Raw genomic sequence first — 19,141 nt, forward strand, 5'->3', positions numbered from 1 at the left:
GCTTCTTTGTTTATAAAAAATGCTTCCGTTTTCAAAACTTCTTCGTCCAACATTTTTAAAAATTTATCTACCTAAATATTGATAAACATATAAATTTGTAAATATAACAAAAAATAACAAAAACTAAGATCTGAATAATTACCAGCTCATCATAGACGTGATCTTCAGATTCTCGCTATAAACATATCAAAAAATTAGTTCCATGAATCTAAAAAAGAAAACATTAACATATGTACAATGAAGCAAAAATTACATAGTGCAGTGAGTGTTTGACTCTCTTAATTTGTTTCTTCAATATTGAGTAGCAAACATATTCTTCTTTTCATCTAGGATTACATGTAAATTCAACTTCTGATTTAAACTTCACCTTTATGAGAGAGAGAGAGAGAGAGTGTGTCACATGAGGATGCTTAATTATAGAGGAGTTCCTGTAGGGTGACCTTAGCGAGGAATAAACATTGATTGAGGAAAAGTACATGCATGATGTTGTGGTAAAAGTTTGTGTGCATCTAAGGTTGTACCCTAGTACCTCTATATTTATCCTTCCACTTTAGATCGATGAGAACCTGACTAGATGTGTGACCGCACAAAGCGGCTGAGATAAATAACTCTTTTGACGAATAGTTTTATTACAGAGAAATAAGTATTGGATTTAATTATTAGTTATTATGCAAAAAAATTAGCACTTTTAAATAAAATATATATGTTTAGACCTTATGTTTATATTGCATGTTTATATATTTAATGTAAATTAATTAATATTGATGTCTATTTTAAGAAATTTAAATTGATTTATATACATAAATTTAATATTTTAAAATTATCATTTTGCTTCAAATGAAATTTCTTAATAACATTCATTAATTCAAGTATTCAAACTTTTGACAAGTACTAATGATAATTATGCATAATTGATTTGTATAAAAGTCTTTGTAACATATACCTCTTAAAATTCAAGATATGACTAATATGCTTTATAATATAGTATAGTTTTCTTACAGGGTAATAAGTATTAGATTTAATTATTAGTTATTAGGTAAAAATTTAGCACTTTTTAATAAAATATTTATGTTTAGACCTTATATTTATATTGCATGTTTATATATTTAATGTAATTTAATTAATATAGGTGTCTAGTTTAAGAAATTTAAATTAATTTATATACATGAATTTAATATTTTAAAATTATCATTTTGCTTAATATTAAATTTCTTAATAACCTTCCTTAATTCAAGTCTTCAAACTTTTGGCAAGTATTAATGATAATTATGCATAATTGATTTGTATAAATAGCTTTGTAACTTATACCTCTTAAAATTCAAGATATGACTAATATGCTTTATAATATAGTATAAGATATGTATATTAATTCTTCCCGTTTATATAAGAAATTAATATTTAGATTTTTGTATTTATATTTTCGGGTTTTTGGGTCTATCTGGGTCTAAAACCAGTAACTGGTTCTAATCAACAATTTTCGGTTCCAACCGATTTAATAACCATTTTACCTGGTCCGATGCTTTGATACCTGGAACCAAACTGAAGCCGTCTCATTTATTACGGTTCGGTTCTCGGATCTTATAAACGTTCAACTTCGGTTTCTAGATTTTCCATGTGCGATTCCAATCGGGTCTGAGTCTAACCCCACTTTCATCCCAACTAACTGACGCATCAACATCCTTGGTCCAAAAGAGAGCCAAGACAAGTTTTTTTTTCTTATTTTTGTTAAATTATTTGGTTTTGGATGATTCGATTTAGATAATCTTTCTGATTTTGTATGCTAGCGGTGATGTGCATTTTCAATCTCATTGTACGATGATAATTAATTTAATGAATTAGAATTTATCATAAAAAAATGGTTTCACACTCAAGGTGTAATTGTGCATAGAAATAGTGGAACGGGTGCTAATCTTTATTAATTATGCTTTGAATGTAGAAAATGATCAAGTTTAATTTCGTTACTTTCCCTCTCTTCAAAAGCTCCGCTTCTTTGTTTATAAAAAATGCTTCCATCTTCAAAACTTCTTCGTCCAACATTTTCAAAAATTCATCTACCTAAATATTGATAAACATATAAATTTGTAAATATAACAAAAAATAACAAAAACTAAGATCTAGATAATTACCAGCTCATCCTAGACGTGATCTTCAGATTCTCGCTATAAACATATCAAAAAATTAGTTCCATGAATCTAAAAAAGGAAAACATTAATATATGTACAATGAAGCAAAAATTACATAGTGTAGTGAGTGTTTGACTCTCTTAATTTGTTTCTTCAATATTGAGTAGCAAACATACTCTTCTTTCCATCCAGGATTACATGTAAATTCAACTTCTGATTTAAACTTCACCTTTATGAGAGAGAGAGAGAGAGAGAGAGAGAGAGAGAGAGAGAGAGAGAAAGAGTCACATAAGGGTGCTTAATTATAGAGGAGTTCATGTAGGCTGACCTTAGCGAGGAATAAACATTGATTGAGGAAAAGTATATGCATGATGTTGTGGTAAAAGTTTGTGTGCATCTAAGGTTGTACCCTAGTACCTCTATATTAATCCTTCCACTTCAGATCGATGAGAACCTGATATGTATATACTAGATGTGTGTCCGCGCAAAGCGGAGGAGATAAATAACTCTTTTGACGAATAGTTTTCTTACAGGGAAATAAGTATTGGATTTAATTATTAGTTATTGTGTAAAAAAATTAGCACTTTTAAATAAAATTTATATGTTTAGAACCTTATGCTTATATTGCATGTTTATATATTTAATGTAAATTAATTAATATTGGTGTCTAGTTTAAGAAATTTAAATTAATTTAAATACATAAATTTAATATTTTAAAATTATCATTTTGCTTCAAATGAAATTTCTTAATAACATTCCTTAATTCAAGTATTCAAACTTTTGGCAACTATTAATGATAATTATGCATAATTGATTTGTATAAAAATCTATGTAACATATACCTCTTAAAATTAAAGATATGACTAATATGCTTTATAATATAGTATAGTTTTCTTACACGGTAATAAGTATTGGATTTAATTATTAGTTATTAGGTAAAAAATTAGCACTTTTAAATAAAATATTTATGTTTACACCTTATGTTTATATTGCATGTTTATATATTTAATGTAAATTAATTAATATTGGTGTCTAGTTTAAGAAATTTAAATTAATTTACATACGTGAATTTAATATTTTAAAATTATCATTTTGCTTAAAATTAAATTTCTTAATAACCTTCCTTAATTCAAGTCTTCAAAACTTTTGGTAAGTATTAATGATAATTATGCATAATTGATTTGTATAAAAAGCTTTGTAACTTATACCTCTTAAAACTCAAGATAAGACTAATATGTTTTATAATATAGTATAAGATATGTATATTAATTCTTCCGCTTTATATAAGAAATTAATATTTAGATTTTTGTATTTATATTTTCGGGTTTTTGGGTCTATCTGGGTCTGGTTCTAATCAACAATTTTCGGTTCCAACCGATTTAATAACCATTTTACCCGGTCCGATGGTTTGATACCTAGAACCGAACTGAAGCCGTCTTATTTATTACGGTCCGATTCTCGGATCTTATAATCGTTCAACTCCGGTTTCTAGATTTTCCATGTGCGATTCCAATCGGGTCTGAGTCTAACCCCACTTTCATCCCAACTAACTGACGCATCAACATCCTTTGTCCAAAAGATAGCCAAGACAAGTTTTTTTTTTCTTATTTTTTTTTCATTAGTTGGTTTTGGATGATTCGATTTAGATAATCTTTCTGATTTTGTATGCTAGAGGTGATGTGCACAATATCTGCATTTTCAATCTCATTGTACAATGATAATTAATTTAATGAATTAGAATTTATCATAAAAAAATGGTTTCACACTCAAGGCGTAATTGTGCATGGAAATAGCGGAACGGGTGCTAACCTTTATTAATTTTTCTTTGAATGTCGAAAATGATCAAGTTTAATTTCGTTACTTTCCCTCTCTTCAAAAGCTCCGCTTCTTTGTTTATAAAAAATGCTTCCGTCTTCAAAACTTCTTCGTCCAGCATTTTCAAAAATTCATCTACCTAAATATTGATAAACATATAAATTTGTAAATATAACAAAAAATAACAAAAACTAAGATGTCGCTTCTTTGTTTATAAAAAATGTTTCCGTCTTCAAAACTTCTTCGTCCAGCATTTTCAAAAATTCATCTACCTAAATATTGATAAACATATAAATTTGTAAATATAACAAAAAATAACAAAAACTAAGATGTAGATAATTACCAGCTCATCGTAGACGTGTCTGAATGAAAAGAAAATAACACAAAATGAAGGGTCAAGTTAATTGTTTGGTCTAGGCTTTCAATGTAATAAGTCAGTATGAGTCTGTAATACGTTTTGTGGGTTGTTTAGGTGATTACAGTCAGAAAGTGTGTTTACGACCGTAAACAGAGTTTACGGCCGTAAACACGTTTACGACCGTAAACCCTGTTTACGGTCCTGTCCAGTATAAATAGCGTAGGTATAGGTCATTATGTGGTTGTTGATGCCATTGCGTTTACAGAGTGTTCCATCGAGTTGTACCTGATGTTTTTCTGAATATAAACGTGTGCAAGCTCGATTTCTTTCCTTCTTTCTTTTCTATTGTGATTGTTTGTTGATTGATTACTGGTAAAGATCCTTTCTAGGACCTTACAATTGGTATCAGAGCAAAAACCGGTGTCAAAGCTTCATTCAGTCGAGATTTGGGCTACTTAGACTGTTTTTCTTAGTGTTCGAGACTGGTTTCAGTGTTTTCGGGGTTAAAGGAACTGCATTTATTGCAAAAACGAGTTTTTGAAGGCATTCTGAGAGTTTACTGCCAACCGTAAACCCTGTTTACGGTTGTGAACTCAAGATCTTGAAGAACCGTAAACTGTGAATCTTCAACAACCGTAAACTAAGCTTCTTAAACCGTAAACGCTTAAACCGTAAACGCTTAAACCGTAAACGCTTAAACCGTAAACAGCCCAACCGTAAACCCAGTTTACGGTCGTAAACAGTCCAACCGTAAACCTAGTTTACGGTCGTAAACTGCTCATCCGTAAACCCAGTTTACGGTCATAATCATCATCAACCGTAAACTACTTTGTGACTTTAATTTGCTTTAATTTCAAATGGAATCTCAAAGTCAAAATCATTTTCACGAACTTGATACTGTCATGGACACTACTACGCGTATTCCAAGATTAATGTCTGCCGATGGTTTTCCTGAGTGGAAGTACAGAATTGAAAAATACATTAAGATGAAGGATTTCAAAGTCTGGAGAAGCATTCTTAGAGGCCCTGTTTGAATCACTATGACAGTCGGAGGCCAAGTGATTGACAAGGCTGTTGAAAACTACACTGATGAGGAGTTTGAGAAAGTTGAAGAGCAGGAAAGGGCTTTAGCCACTCTAACCATGGCATTATCTCCTGATATTGCTCAAGGTTTCCGAGAATACACTTCAGCTAAGGATTTGTGGGAAGCCCTAATTGAGGTATATGTGGGCAATGAAGATATGAAGGAGAGTCGTCAGGACATGTTGAGACAAAAGTTCAATATGTTCAACTACATTCCAGGAGAGACTCTTGAGGCCCAGCTGCAGCGGTTCACAACTCTCACCACTGACATGAACATATCTGGGATTTTCTTGAACAAGTCAGAAATTAACAAGAAGCTTCTAAATGCTCTTCCCAGATCATGGGACATGAATGTTGCTGTGATTAAGAAGACCAAGGATCTAAATCGCCTCACTCTTGCTGAAATCATGGCGATCATCAAAGCTTGTGATATTGATGACAAACAGAGAGAAATAAACCATGTGAACTCGTACTCTACTGCAAATCTTGGAATCTCATCCAACAATGCTCTCTCATCAATCATGACTTCCTCAGGTCAAGCTTTTGCTGCTCAACAACCTCAGATTCAAACCTTTGCTGCTGCATCATCCATTCCTCACTCTCAAAGTCAGCCATTTGTCACTCCACAAGCTGTTCCCCATCCAAATGTGCCAGTTGTAGCCTCTTCCTCAAACACAAAAGACACTGATGAAAATCTGGCTCTAGCCACTGGGCTTGTTAACTGCTACAATGCTTTTGTGGCTGGAGATCTTCCACCTCAGCTGTCATTTTGCTTACCTGGATCAGATTCATCCTGAAGACGTGGAAAAGATGGACATCACATGGCAGATTGCTATGGCTGTTTTCAGGGCCAAGCAGTTTGCTAAGAAGACAGGGAAGAGCAACTAGGGAATGAATGCTGACAAGAAGGTGGGATTCAACAAGGGCACGCTGCGATGTTTCAACTGCCACGAGCCGGGTCATTTTGCTCATGAGTGTCCAAAGCCAAATCGTAGGACGAACAACAACAGGACGATAGTTGCAGTGGGAAACAACCGTGCAGGGGCTGCGGTTAATGGTGAAACTGCTATGGTCGCTCAGTCCTTTGACTGGGAGGACCAGATTCAGGCTTTTAATATTTCAGGGCCGGAAAATGCTCACCTAGCTCAGATTGATGTTGCTTCCTTGAAGAATGATGCAGCTGATCCCGAAGCAGAAATGATGGAGCTGCAGTTTGCTCTGATGGTATCTTCTACTTCCGAGCCCAGGAAAAGTGAGGTAAATCTACCGTCTTGTTCTCAGGCTTGTAATGAATATGTTAAAATTCTTCATGATGAAATTCAATTATTACGTAGAGAAGTAAAGGACCTTAGATATGAGGGATATCAGCTTACAAAAGGATAGAAACCCCTTAAGGCCCAGTTAGAGACAAAAATAAAGGACTTTAAGAGAATTCAAACATAATACAGTGAAAAATGTGAGCTTTATGATTATATTAAGAGACAAAATGATGAGTTAATTACCGAGCTTGATACATTGAAAAGACAATTTGAAACTGCAAATCTTGATTTTAGAAAATTTGATGGATCAAGCGAGGTAGTTGCCAACATGATTGATCACTGCATGCAGTTCAGACGAAATCAGTCAAAGGGTTTAGGATTTGATAGTGTACCTCTTCTTTATAATCATACATATCAATATCAACCCTTATCCAAGGATGAGATTGCCAATGAACCGTTTATGGTTTATGGCAAGCCATCTGGTTTCGTTTCAGGAGGATTTATTAATGTTGAAAGTACTGACATTTCTACTTCCCCTGCAGATCAACCATTAGATCAGGCAAAGCGTGAAGCTGGAGAATCTGTTTCTGTTTCTGTTTCTAATTCTAATGTTTCTAATTCTGATGTTTATGTTTCAAATGAAAAAGTTTGTGTTTCTGATGTTAAGACTGATAATGTTTCGTGTGATGCTTCCACATCTGATACTGTTGAATTTAATTTCTTTGATATGTTTGATGAACTGTTTGGTAATTCCGATGCTTGTGATTCTCATGAAAAACCATCAATTCCACAAGTCACACCAACTGAGGCACCCTCACTTATCTCACAACCTATTTCTCATTCATGTTCTTCTGAGAAGAGTAAGAGTGTGTGTCAAGAAAATAAATCTGAGAAATGTAGTACAAGTTCAAATAATAAACAGAATTGTTTTAATTGTGGTGTTGGTGGTCATATAGCTAGGAATTGTCAAAATAGGATCTTTGTGAACTATATGTCACCAAGAGGAGAGAACGAATCTCGAGGAAGGTCTTTAATTAGAAAATCCTCAAGAGCTCGTTCTCGAAATGATGATTGGAAAGATGATCGAAGCAGAAAAAGGGCTATTTTTCAAAAGAATAAAAAGGTTTTCACTAACAAAGCTCAAAATAGTTTGCCAAAACCAAACAAGGCTCCGCCAAGATCGGTTTCGTCAAAAAGCAATTATGGATCTTCAACCACTTCTGGTAGAACATCCAGAGGCTCATTGCAATCTCATAAGAAACATATTTCAAAACCACCTGAGAATGTTGTAAAACCTAAATATCATTGGAAGCCCAAATCAATTTCTAATCCATCATCTACATCCTCTGAAGTGATTAGGAATGAGGATCCTAATTTGAAATCATTAAAGGATAAATCAGAGAAAGTGAAAAGGAAACCCAGGACAGTGATGACCTGGGTTCCCAAATCTAAATGATCCCGCTCATTTTGCAGGGACAGTTGCGGAGGAATGTCGTCCGTCCTTGGTACGTCGACAGCGGCTGCTCCCGGCATATGACAGGAGACATCTCCCAACTGAGCGAAATTCAATCCTTTAATGGGGGGTATGTTTCCTTCGCGGGCAGAGATGGTGGCAAGATCACTCAGAGAGGAACCGTTACCAATGGAGTGCTAAGCTTTGAGAATGTCAACTTCGCTCCCGAGTTAAAGCACAGCTTGTTGAGTGTTTCCCAAATTTGCGACAAAGGCTATTCTACCCATTTTACCGATAAAGAATGCATGATTCTCAAGCCAGACATTGTCATCCCGGAAGAGTGGATTCTCGTCAAATCTAAGCGGGATCGGAATGCTTACATTATTGACATGAACAGTAACCTACCTGAACAAGTCACTTGCCTATTTTCAAAAGTCTCCGAACAAAACGCAATGTTGTGGCACCGACGGCTCGGTCATGCTATCGCGAAAAACCTGAATCGCCTTGCTAAGAATGAGATGGTCCGAGGCTTACCTGTCAGAGACTTTATTACATTTGAGAAGTGTGTGTCCTGTGCCCAAGGAAAACATCACAAAAAACCACACCTGCCCAAGCAAGTCAACTCAATCAGTCAGGTGCTCCAATTATTACATATGGACTTATTTGGTCCGATCAACATCCTGAGCATCAACAGAAGCTCGTACTGTCTAGTTGTGATCGATGATTTCTCTCGGTTTACGTGGGTCTTCTTCTTATCCAACAGAGCGGGGGTTGCTGATCTGATAAAGAAGTTCGTGGTGATGATTGAGAAACAAACCAACAACCAGGTGAAGGCGCTTCGTACTGATAATGGAACTGAGTTCAAGAATGCGGTTCTTGACCATTTTTGCGCAGAAAGGGGGATCGTGCGCCAATACAGCTCTGCTCACACGCCTCAACAAAATGGCATTGCTGAAAGGAGAAATAGAACTTTAAAAGACGCCGCAAGGACAATGCTTTGTGATTCCAAATTACCTGTTTTCTTTTGGGCCGAGGCGATTAACACTGCTTGTTACGTGCATAATCGTGTTCTAATCAACAAAGCTCAGATGAAGACACCGTACGAGATTCTCTATGGACACAAGCCTTCAGTCAGCCATTTCCGTGTATTTGGTTGCGCTTGCACCCTTCTTCACTTGGAATCCAACCCTAAATTCAATGCCAAAGCCGATGATTGTTACTTTGTAGGATATGCTATGCGCACCGCATATAGGGTTTACAACAAGAAGACTAAGCATATTGTTGAATCCTATGATTGTTAGGATCGAGACACGAACACGAAACTCTCTCTCAGCTCACGAATTATAGATTAACAAGAACACAAAGATTTAAGGTGGTTCGGTCTATTTCTGACCTACGTCCACACGAGGGTAACTTGGAGTTTTTATTTCTTGGTGCTAATCTGCACTCTTTCTTTGTTACACTAGATACAAGTGTTACAAATACAGAATAATCTCTTATATAGAGATGGAAATCAGAAGTAGTCAAAAAACACAACTGGGTCTTCATTCAACAATTGTGGCTTCACAACTTCACATTGTTCCTGCCATTTTTGACCAGCTTTTCTGTGGATTCACACTCAACATTTCTGTGGATTCATACTCAACAATCTTCCACTTGAAGCCACGGAACAATCTTCACCTGTGCTTCAACTGTGCATCTGTATTTCATCTTAACTCCTTCCTAGTTACCCTGGCCTTCTCTTCAATTATCCTGAAGGCCAGTTGAAGCTATGCAAAGCTTCAACTTGACTAAGGTATCCTTGTGTTCTTGTTTTTCGTGAGCTGTGTGTGTGTTTAGAGTCGTGTGTTAAGTGTCTCGATCCTAACAATGATATGCGCTGGTTGGAGGAGAATGAAACAGACGCTCGAGTGGGTCCTGACTGGTTATTTGATTACACATCGCTTTTCAAATCCTTAAATGTGTCTTCAAATGGCTCAAATGGATCCTCTTCTGGTTCGAAGATTGTTTCTGAAGACGAAGACGAAGAAGTTGTCTACAGACCTCCAACGGTTGAGGGGGAGTCCTCTGCTCCATCTGAGGGAGAGTCCTCTGCTCCACCTGAGGGGGAGTCATCTGATCAACCTAATAGTCCAGAGTCTAAAGTTCATGATGGAACTCCTAATGCTGATGTTACACCTCTTACCCCTACTGAAAAAGAGTTCACGTCTAGAAATGCTTTCGCTGTCAATCCAACTTTTATGGAACTACTCTTTCCTGAAGAAATTGCTAATGAGTTTGTAATAGATTCATCCAATGTGGATCAATCAGCAAATGATGGAGGTTTCAACATCCACATTCTTCCTGTTTCACTTAATGATATCAGCCAAGACATTCCTTCAAGAATTCAACGCGATCAGTCGATCGATAACGTCATTGGCCAGCTGGGTGACGGAGTTAAAACCAGAAGTCAGAGTGGAGATGTCAATGCATGTCTCTACTCTTGCTTTATATCTCAAATAGAGCCCAAGAACGTTGACATGGCTTTGAATGAGCCCAGCTGGGTAGATGTGATGCATGAAGAGCTAAATCAGTTTGAAAAGCTCGGGGTTTAGAAGTTGGTTGAGTTACCAAAGGGCAAAAGGTCTCTTGACACGCATTGGGTCTATCGTAACAAGCAGGACGATTATGGTGTAATAGTGCGAAATAAAGCAAGGTTGGTGGTTCGCGGTTTTCGACAAGTTGAGGGTCTTGATTATACTGAGGTTTATGCTCCCGTGGCTCGATTGGAGGCAATTCTTATCTTTCTTGCATATGCTTCCTACATGAACTTCAGGGTCTACCAAATGGATGTCAACACTGCCTTCTTGTATGGCAAGGTGAAGGAAGAAATTTATGTTGATCAACCCCCTGGGTTCGTTAACTCAAAGTTTCCTAATCATGTCTACAAGTTGGACAAGGCGTTGTATGGGTTACATCAAGCTCCTCGAGCATGGTATGCGACTCTGACAAAGCACTTGCTCGAGCATGGATACTCTCGCAGCACTATTGATCAAACTTTATTCATCAAGCATGTTGGTAATGATCAGATACTAGTTCAGATCTACGTTGACGACATTATCTTCGGGTCTACCAGTCCACAACTTTGCAAAGAATTTGAAGGCGTGATGAAAAAGCGGTTTGAGATGAGTTCACTGGGTGAAATGACCATGTTTCTGGGGCTTCAGGTCAAACAGAATTCAACCGGAATCCTGCTACATCAAGCTAAGTATGTGGAGGATATTCTTGAGAAGTTCGGGTTTAAAGACGCAAAACCTGCATCGACACCAATGGCTGAAAGACCCCTGCTGAATCCAGATATTAATGGCGAATCCGTAGATCGGACACACTACCGATCGATGATCGGATCGTTAATGTATCTCACTGCAAGTCGTCCCGACATCGTGTTTGCAGTGTGTCAATGTGCTCGCTATCAGGCTAATCCTAAACTCTCTCATCTTATTGCTGTCAAAAGGATTTTTCGGTATATCAAAGGCAGCCCAAAATTGGGTCTTTGGTATCCGAAGAATTCTGAATTTGATTTATATGCTTTTGCTGACAGTAAATATGGAGGCTGTGAGCTTGACATGAAATCAACATCAGGAGGGTGCCAATTCCTTGGTGATAGGCTAGTGTCGTGGCAGTGCAAGAAACAGCATATCGTCTCTACCTCAACAGCAGAAGCGGAATACGTTGCTGCATCTGCCTGCTGTTCTCAAGTTATCTGGATCCAACATCAGTTGTTGGACTACGGTTTGAATTATCTAGAAACCCCAATTCACTGTGATAATGAGGCCGCAATTCAAATCACTAAAAATCCGGTCCAACATTCCAAAACCAAGCACATTGATATCAAAATTCATTTTATCAGAGATTGTTATGAGCGCTCGCTCATTCGGCTAGAACAGGTTCACACTGCAAATAATGTGGCGGATCTGTTCACCAAGCCCTTTAACAAAGCTCGATTCGATGTGCTTGTGGGATTTTTAAAAATGATTTGTTTTGAGGATTAAATTTTTTTTAGGTTAGGTTCGTTTAAATTTGCGCATTTTAGTCATTTCATTCTCACCCATGCACAAATTTAGGGGGAGAAATAAACAAAAACCAAAAAAAAATTTGAAAAATCAAATAATCCAAAAATTGTGTTATTTCTGTTTTATTTTTTTCAGAAAACATTCAAAAATCCAAAAACATTAAAAATTCAGAAAAATCAAAAATATTGTCGCTTACTGTTTTCCTTGTTGATATAGTATTGGGAAGTGATATTTTCAAGTGATAACAGGCAATCTGAGTCTGCGTAACGTATCCAAAGTTGAAGGGTCTATGCTCTGGGTTTGATGCATCGGTAGGCACGAAAGATTCTAAATGGACTTGATTAGGCAGAGTTGAACTTAAGGAATTCATAGACTTGACAAATCTTGACCTAGTTAGATTCGTTTAGCCTGACAATACGACGCTTGGATAGGTTGAGCAGGGAGATATATATGGGAATCTACTGGTCACATTAAAGAACCTGTACTTGGAACCGTGGATTAACTTTTCCTCGATGTGCGGATTCTGTCCTTAATTCCGGTATTGATGGGGCGACTGGTAAATTCCGATGAATTAGGTCTGTAGAAAACTGTTTTCTTTCTCTATCTGTCTGTTAGTCATACGTTACATCCTCTGTGTGACTCAAAATCCGACCTGGACTGTAACATATGCAATTCTATTTCTCTGCATCTTCTATCTATGCAATTCTTTATATCTGTTAGCCATATACTGTCTCCTTTGCGTGACTCATAATTCGACCTGATACACAGTATATGCACCATTCTACTTCTCAATCCCTCTAAAACTTCAGTTAGTCATATGTTCCATCCTCTGCGTGATTGGAAGAGATCCGACCTGGGTGCATAGCATATGCATTCTAAATCTATCTTCTTTCTTAATGATTGGCTGCTCACCCGATGTAAGGAGTATTCTGGAAGTTCTTGATTACTGGAGCATATCAGGAAGCGGGAACCATGTTCTAGTACAATTAAAAATTGAACACTTACAGATGTCTATAGATCTCGCTGCTTAATTTAGGTGGACAACAATATCCTTGGTCGTCGTCAGCTGAATGGTCCTTACGAAATAGTTTCTAGGAACTCAGGATCACTTTGTCTTATAATTAATAGTATGTCCTAATTTTGTCACAATTTTTCGTGTTTAAGTGGACCACAATACCGGCGATCGACCAGACAAAGACGTGAAGATAGAAGGTACCGACAAGAGGATTAAGGCTGTCTAACAACTTTGATCCCAGTGTCACAAGAAAATTTTTCAGCGAATTTTGAGATAAATTTTGTCTGTGTTTATTTTTATTTTATTTTAATTTTATTTTATTTTTATAATTGTCAAAAATTTATTTTTTAAATCTTTTAATTCTTAAATTTTAGAAATTAGTTTATTTTATTTTTAGTTTAATTTTAATTTTACTTTTATTTTAATATCCTCAAAAGGTTTTATTTTTGAAAATTTAATCGGGATTTGGACTGTGCATAATACTGTGTGGGAGACAGTTAAACTCGAAGGAAGTATAAAAGGAAGGGTTTACTGCCGTAAACCCTCTCCACTCTCCTTTTCATTTACAGCCGCAAACCCCTTCTCTCTCTACTCTCTCTCCTCGAAAATTTTTGTGAAGATATTGCGAAATCAGTTAGTCCACTTCGAAGGTATGATAAAACCGACTGGGGAAAAGCTATCTGTTCATCGAATCGACTAAAACTGGAGGAGTAATCGGGGTTTAAGTGTTCGTCAGCGTTTACGGTTTAGGGAGGGTTTACGGTTTGGGGATATTCATGAACCGTAAACTCCTTTTGGGCTTACGACCGTAAACTCATCTGAGTTTACGACCGTAAACTCAGTTTACGGTCAGGTGACCACTGCATGGGTTTACGGTCGTAAACCCAATTTGGACCGTAAACTCTGTTTGACCACTTTGAACCGTAAACTCATATTTGACCAATATTGACCGTAAACTCCAATTTTTTGATCAAAATAATTCTTTTTAAGGCCAAAATAAAATTGTTTAATTAAGAAAACTTAAAGCTTTCACTGTTTAAATACTTTGTTTTCTTACTTGGCCTGGTTTAGTGCAGATCAATGGCGAATCTTAAGTTTGCTGACATGCATAATCTGGCAATTGTGTTGGATGAACCTCCTGTTGCTCATGGAGACTTCAGATCAATGATCTACAGACTAAGAGAGTGCTGCCTGGCTTGTGCCATCACTATGAATCCAGTTATTTATCAGAACATTATCAGGGAGTTCTGGCAGACGGCCAAGATGTCAAAAGAAAATGGTGCGATCGCTGTTAAAGCTGTGGTTAAAGGATGCAAGATCATAATCACTGAGCAATATATCAGGGAAACACTGCTGATCGATGATCAACCCGATTTTCCTACTGAAATTAGGATTGATGATGTTCAGAAGATTCTCAGAAGGATGGGATATGAGGGCATCTACCCTCCCACAGTGAAGAAGCTTATGCCTCCCTACTGGAGATTTTTGGCACATGTGTTCGTGAGCTGTATCTCGGGGAGGAGATCAGGAGCTGATGAAATCTCTCTCAGGAACACAGGGGCAATCGTTTCCTTGGCTGCTGGCATCAAATTCAACTTCTCGAAGTTCATTCTGGATGAGTTCTTGGTAAATATCAACGCTATAAGCCGGGAGACCAGAGATGCATTCTTGCTATATCCGAGATTTATTCAGGTGTTCATCGACAACCAGTTCCCGGAAATGGTCAAGGATGGTGACAATCTGGATATAAAGTCATTAGGTCCACACACGATTGGTCTTATTAAGCAAAATCGCAAGGGCAAAGTCGTATTCCAAGGATTACATCCTCTGGTGAAATTCGGAAAATTTGCTGAGATTGATGAATCCTCCGAATCTCATGGAACATCTGACAAGGTGTCATCCGAGCCCACTTCCTCCGAGAGAGTTGTTTCTGAAGATGTCATCACAGTGTCAGATCGTGATGAAGAAGAAACTCCAGCTGCTAATGCTCAAGTAGCTGAGGAACACGAATTGACATCTGTTCAAGTACAAGGAGATTACAATGAGGGGTCTGGAACGGAGACTGATTTGTACGAAGGCCTCGACCTCACATGATTCGATAACGATGAAATTCCTCTCAACTTCGGCAGTAATGAAGATTTCATGACTGGGGTTAACCTCAACACGCTGCTTGACAATATCAATGAAGTTGCTCATCCAGCAACGGAGATAAGGGATAATGAAGATGTTCTCGAAGCTACGCCTCCTCCTACCAATCCATCGGCGGAAATACCAATTCCTATGGTGACTGTATCAGGGATTCCTCCCCTTGATGTTGTTTTACCTACTTCTGAGCCTTTGGAAAGTGATCATACAACTACACAAGCCTCTCCTCCTCCAACTAAAAGACGAAGACTTGACCCTAGACAGGGAATTCTTGACTCGGGTTCACTTCAAAGTTTTACAGCTCCACCAACAACAACTCCTGTTATCGTCTCATCTGAACCTATCAGTGAAGGTCCTAGTACCTTCTATGAAACTGGTGGATCTTCCTTCCCCACAGATTTCTCTCCTCCCAGGCCAGACCATGATGCTGCCTCAGTTAAGCTAGCCAGGCTCTTGGCCGTAGAACAATTTACAACGCCTCCCCCACGCGGCAAAGGAATTTCTATTGGGGGTGACAGCTCAGGAGAAGAGAATCCTTCACTTCTTGGACTCCAGAAAGAGATCGATGCTCTGAATCAGAAAAATGTTGATTTAGATCAGAGAAATATTGAGCTGAATATCAAAGTCACAGATCTTCAATCTGAGAATACAAAGCTCAATATTCAAGTCGCCGAACTTATTGAAGACAAAGCTCTGAAGTCGAAGCAAATTACAGACCTTCAGACACATTTTGGCTTACTGACCGCCAGCTACTACGATCTAAAGAAGAAGCTGGAAGATAAATTTGGCGACGAATTCAAGTCACCCGTTGACGAGCCAAAGATCTATCTTCCCGACCAAGATGCTCCCATAGCTCCACGAACTACAAAATCAACCACCGTTGTTAACCGTTTTAAAAAGGCACCGGCTCAAGCTCCAAGTATATTGGCATTGAAACACGCTAAATTGGCCCAGTCAGCTGAAAAGGGTCAACTTTTATTCAAAAGGAGCTCAGAACATAATGCCCCTTGGGATCAACAAAAGATCACCGTTACGGATCTGGGCGAACATCGTTTCAGAGACGTTTACGGTGATAGGTCAGGAATCATTTCGTGGGGATTCCATGACACAATGAATATGTTTATGGTGAAGAGAAAGAGCGGCAACACTGAATTATACAAAGATGCTCACGGTTTTCATTCTTTCACGAGGATTGATCTTACGGAGCTGTCCAAGGCTCCTTTCTCAAATCCATCAAACAATCCCAGGGCGACTCAGTTCAAATCTTTTTTGGAAGATCAAGTAGCTAAGGGCTTCCCTTCGATGAAGACTGGTGAGTCTATAATCAAGATTTACCCTAGCGTCATTGATCCCAAAACAAGTAAGCCACTTCGTTCAGTAATGTGGCCCGCTACTGCTCAAGTGAAGCAGGTTCCCGTTCTTCAAAATTATCCAGATGGATCTCTCGCATCCATGCTATATTGGGTGTATGATGAATCCACAGCTGTTGTTGTCATCAAGTTTAAAGACAATTGTATTCGCTTATATGACAAAAGGGATTTGCTTCAATTTGGCAAGTGGGATATTCATCAGCTCTCCATTCATCAGATCATAGTGGCTGAAGAACTTTTTGAGTCCGCTGCAAAGGAGTACACCTCGATGGTTGCTGAGATTATCGAGAAAGAGATGTGGAACGGAGCGATGGGAAAATCCGATGTGCTGGTGGTCGACAAAAGCTGAGTCCAAGCTAGCACCAAACCAAGGGGGAGATTGAAGGGTCCAATTAATGGTTTGGTCTAGGCTTTCAATGTAATAAGTTCAGTATGAGTCTGTAATACGTTTTGTGGGTTGTTTAGGTGATTACAGTCAGAAAGTGTGTTTACGACCGTAAACAGAGTTTACGGCCGTAAACCCTGTTTACGGTCTTGTCCAGTATAAATAGCGGAGGTATACGTCATTATGTGGTAGTTGATGCCATTGCGTTTATAGAGTGTTCCATCGAGTTGTACCTGACGTTTTTATGAATATAAACGTGTGCAAGCTCGATTTCTTTCCTTCTTTCCCTTCTATTGTGATTGTTTGTTGATTGATTACTGGTAAAGATCCTTTCTAGGACCTTACACAAAAATAGTCCAAACGAACAAAAAAGATATTTTTAATGTTAATAATAATTGTAACAACCCGGAACTTCTATCTTGTACACTTAGTCAATTCAATCAATAATCAACTTGTTTTGTTGGTTTCTGGTGCTATTTAAGGGTTCTAAACTTGTATGTGACCAAGGTTGAGTTTAGGGATGGATCAGAGTGTAGCATAGCGAGAAAATCGGGCCATACACACCTCTTGTAGGAGTGTACGGCCGTACACATGGGTGTGCGGTCGCACACCCACTCCCTTGGCAGCACACTCACTTTTGGGCAGCACTCTCACCCCTATATAAAGGATGGACTCCTTTCCCCTTCATTCTTTTCACTCCTTGGCAGCACACTACTCTATTCTCTCAAGTTTATCCAACTTTGAACCTTCCAAAGCTTCAAGAACGTGAGTACTTCTTTCTCTAACTTGCAATCCATAAAAGACCACCTTATCTAAGCCTTATGGGTGCAAAATTGTCATGATCTTCGTGTTTAGAAGTGAGTGCGGCCGCACACCCTTAAAACACCCTCCAAAGTGAGAGTTTGACTTACATATTCGATATAGACATGCCTCTAGCCTTGTTGCACCTTGGAATTGACAATTTGGGCATCATTTCGTGGGGTGTACGACCGCACACACCTGTGTACAGCCGCACACACCCCTTGTGCGACCACACACCCTAGTGTGCGACCACACATTCATCATAGGGCCGCAAACCCACTTCTAAGACCCCTATCTTGCACCACAATTGAGTATAGACCTAGAACACTTCGTAGATGTGAGTACGGACCTTGAGAACACTTCGAAGGCACCTCATTTCATGAGTGTACGGCCGCACACCCATTGGGCCGCACACCCATTGCCGCACACACACTCAAGGTGGCTATACACCCCCTATACTCAATCCTACAAGGTCCTATCACTTGGTGTCTAGTTTAAGAAATTTAAATTAATTTATATACATAAATTTAATATTTTAAAATTATCATTTTGCTTCAAATGAAATTTCTTAATAACATTCCTTAATTCAAGTATTCAAACTTTTGACAAGTATTAATGATAATTATGCATAATTGATTTGTATAAAAATCTTTGTAACATATACCTCTTAAAATTCAAGATATGACTAATATGCTTTATAATATAGTATAGTTTTCTTACAGGGTAATAAGTATTGGATTTAATTATTAGTTATTAGGTAAAAAATTAGCACTTTTAAATAAAATATTTATGTTTAGACCTCATGTTTATATTGCATGTTTATATATTTTATTTAAATTAATTAATATTGGTGTCTAGTTTAAGAAATTTAAATTAATTTATATACATGAATTCAATATTTTAAAATTATCATTTTGCTTAAAATTAAATTTCTTAATAACCTTCCTTAATTCAAGTCTTCAAACATTTGGCAAGTATTAATGATAATTATGCATAATTGGTTTGTATAAAAAGCTTTGTAATTTATATCTCTTAAAATTCAAGATATGACTAATATGCTTTATAATATAGTATAAGATATGTATATTAATTCTTCCGCTTTATATAAGAAATTAATATTTAGATTTTTGTATTTATATTTTCGGGTTTTTGGGTCTATCTGGGTCTAAAACTCAACAATTTTCGGTTCCAACCTATTTAATAACCATTTTACCCGGTCCGATGGTTTGATACCTGGAACTGAAGCCGTCTCATTTATTACGGTCCGGTTCTCGGATCTTAT

At 37.4% G+C, this 19,141-nt stretch overlaps 1 long non-coding RNA gene across 1 annotated transcript; it reads right to left on the bottom strand.

Annotated features, from left to right (window-relative positions):
- Positions 1-1,808: 1,808 nt before the first annotated feature.
- On the bottom strand, positions 1,809-18,450 carry LOC145137384 (uncharacterized). The gene is made up of 3 exons (XR_013721046.1): positions 3,933-18,450; positions 2,127-2,159; positions 1,809-2,055 (listed from the first exon to the last, which is right to left on the bottom strand). It is a non-coding gene; the product is annotated as an uncharacterized LOC145137384 (long non-coding RNA).
- Positions 18,451-19,141: the final 691 nt, after the last annotated feature.

This window comes from Lactuca virosa, chromosome 9 (genome assembly GCF_052849685.1).
Source record: "Lactuca virosa cultivar CGN04683 chromosome 9, Lactuca_virosa_CGN04683_v6, whole genome shotgun sequence".
NCBI classification, from domain to species: domain Eukaryota; kingdom Viridiplantae; phylum Streptophyta; class Magnoliopsida; order Asterales; family Asteraceae; genus Lactuca; species Lactuca virosa.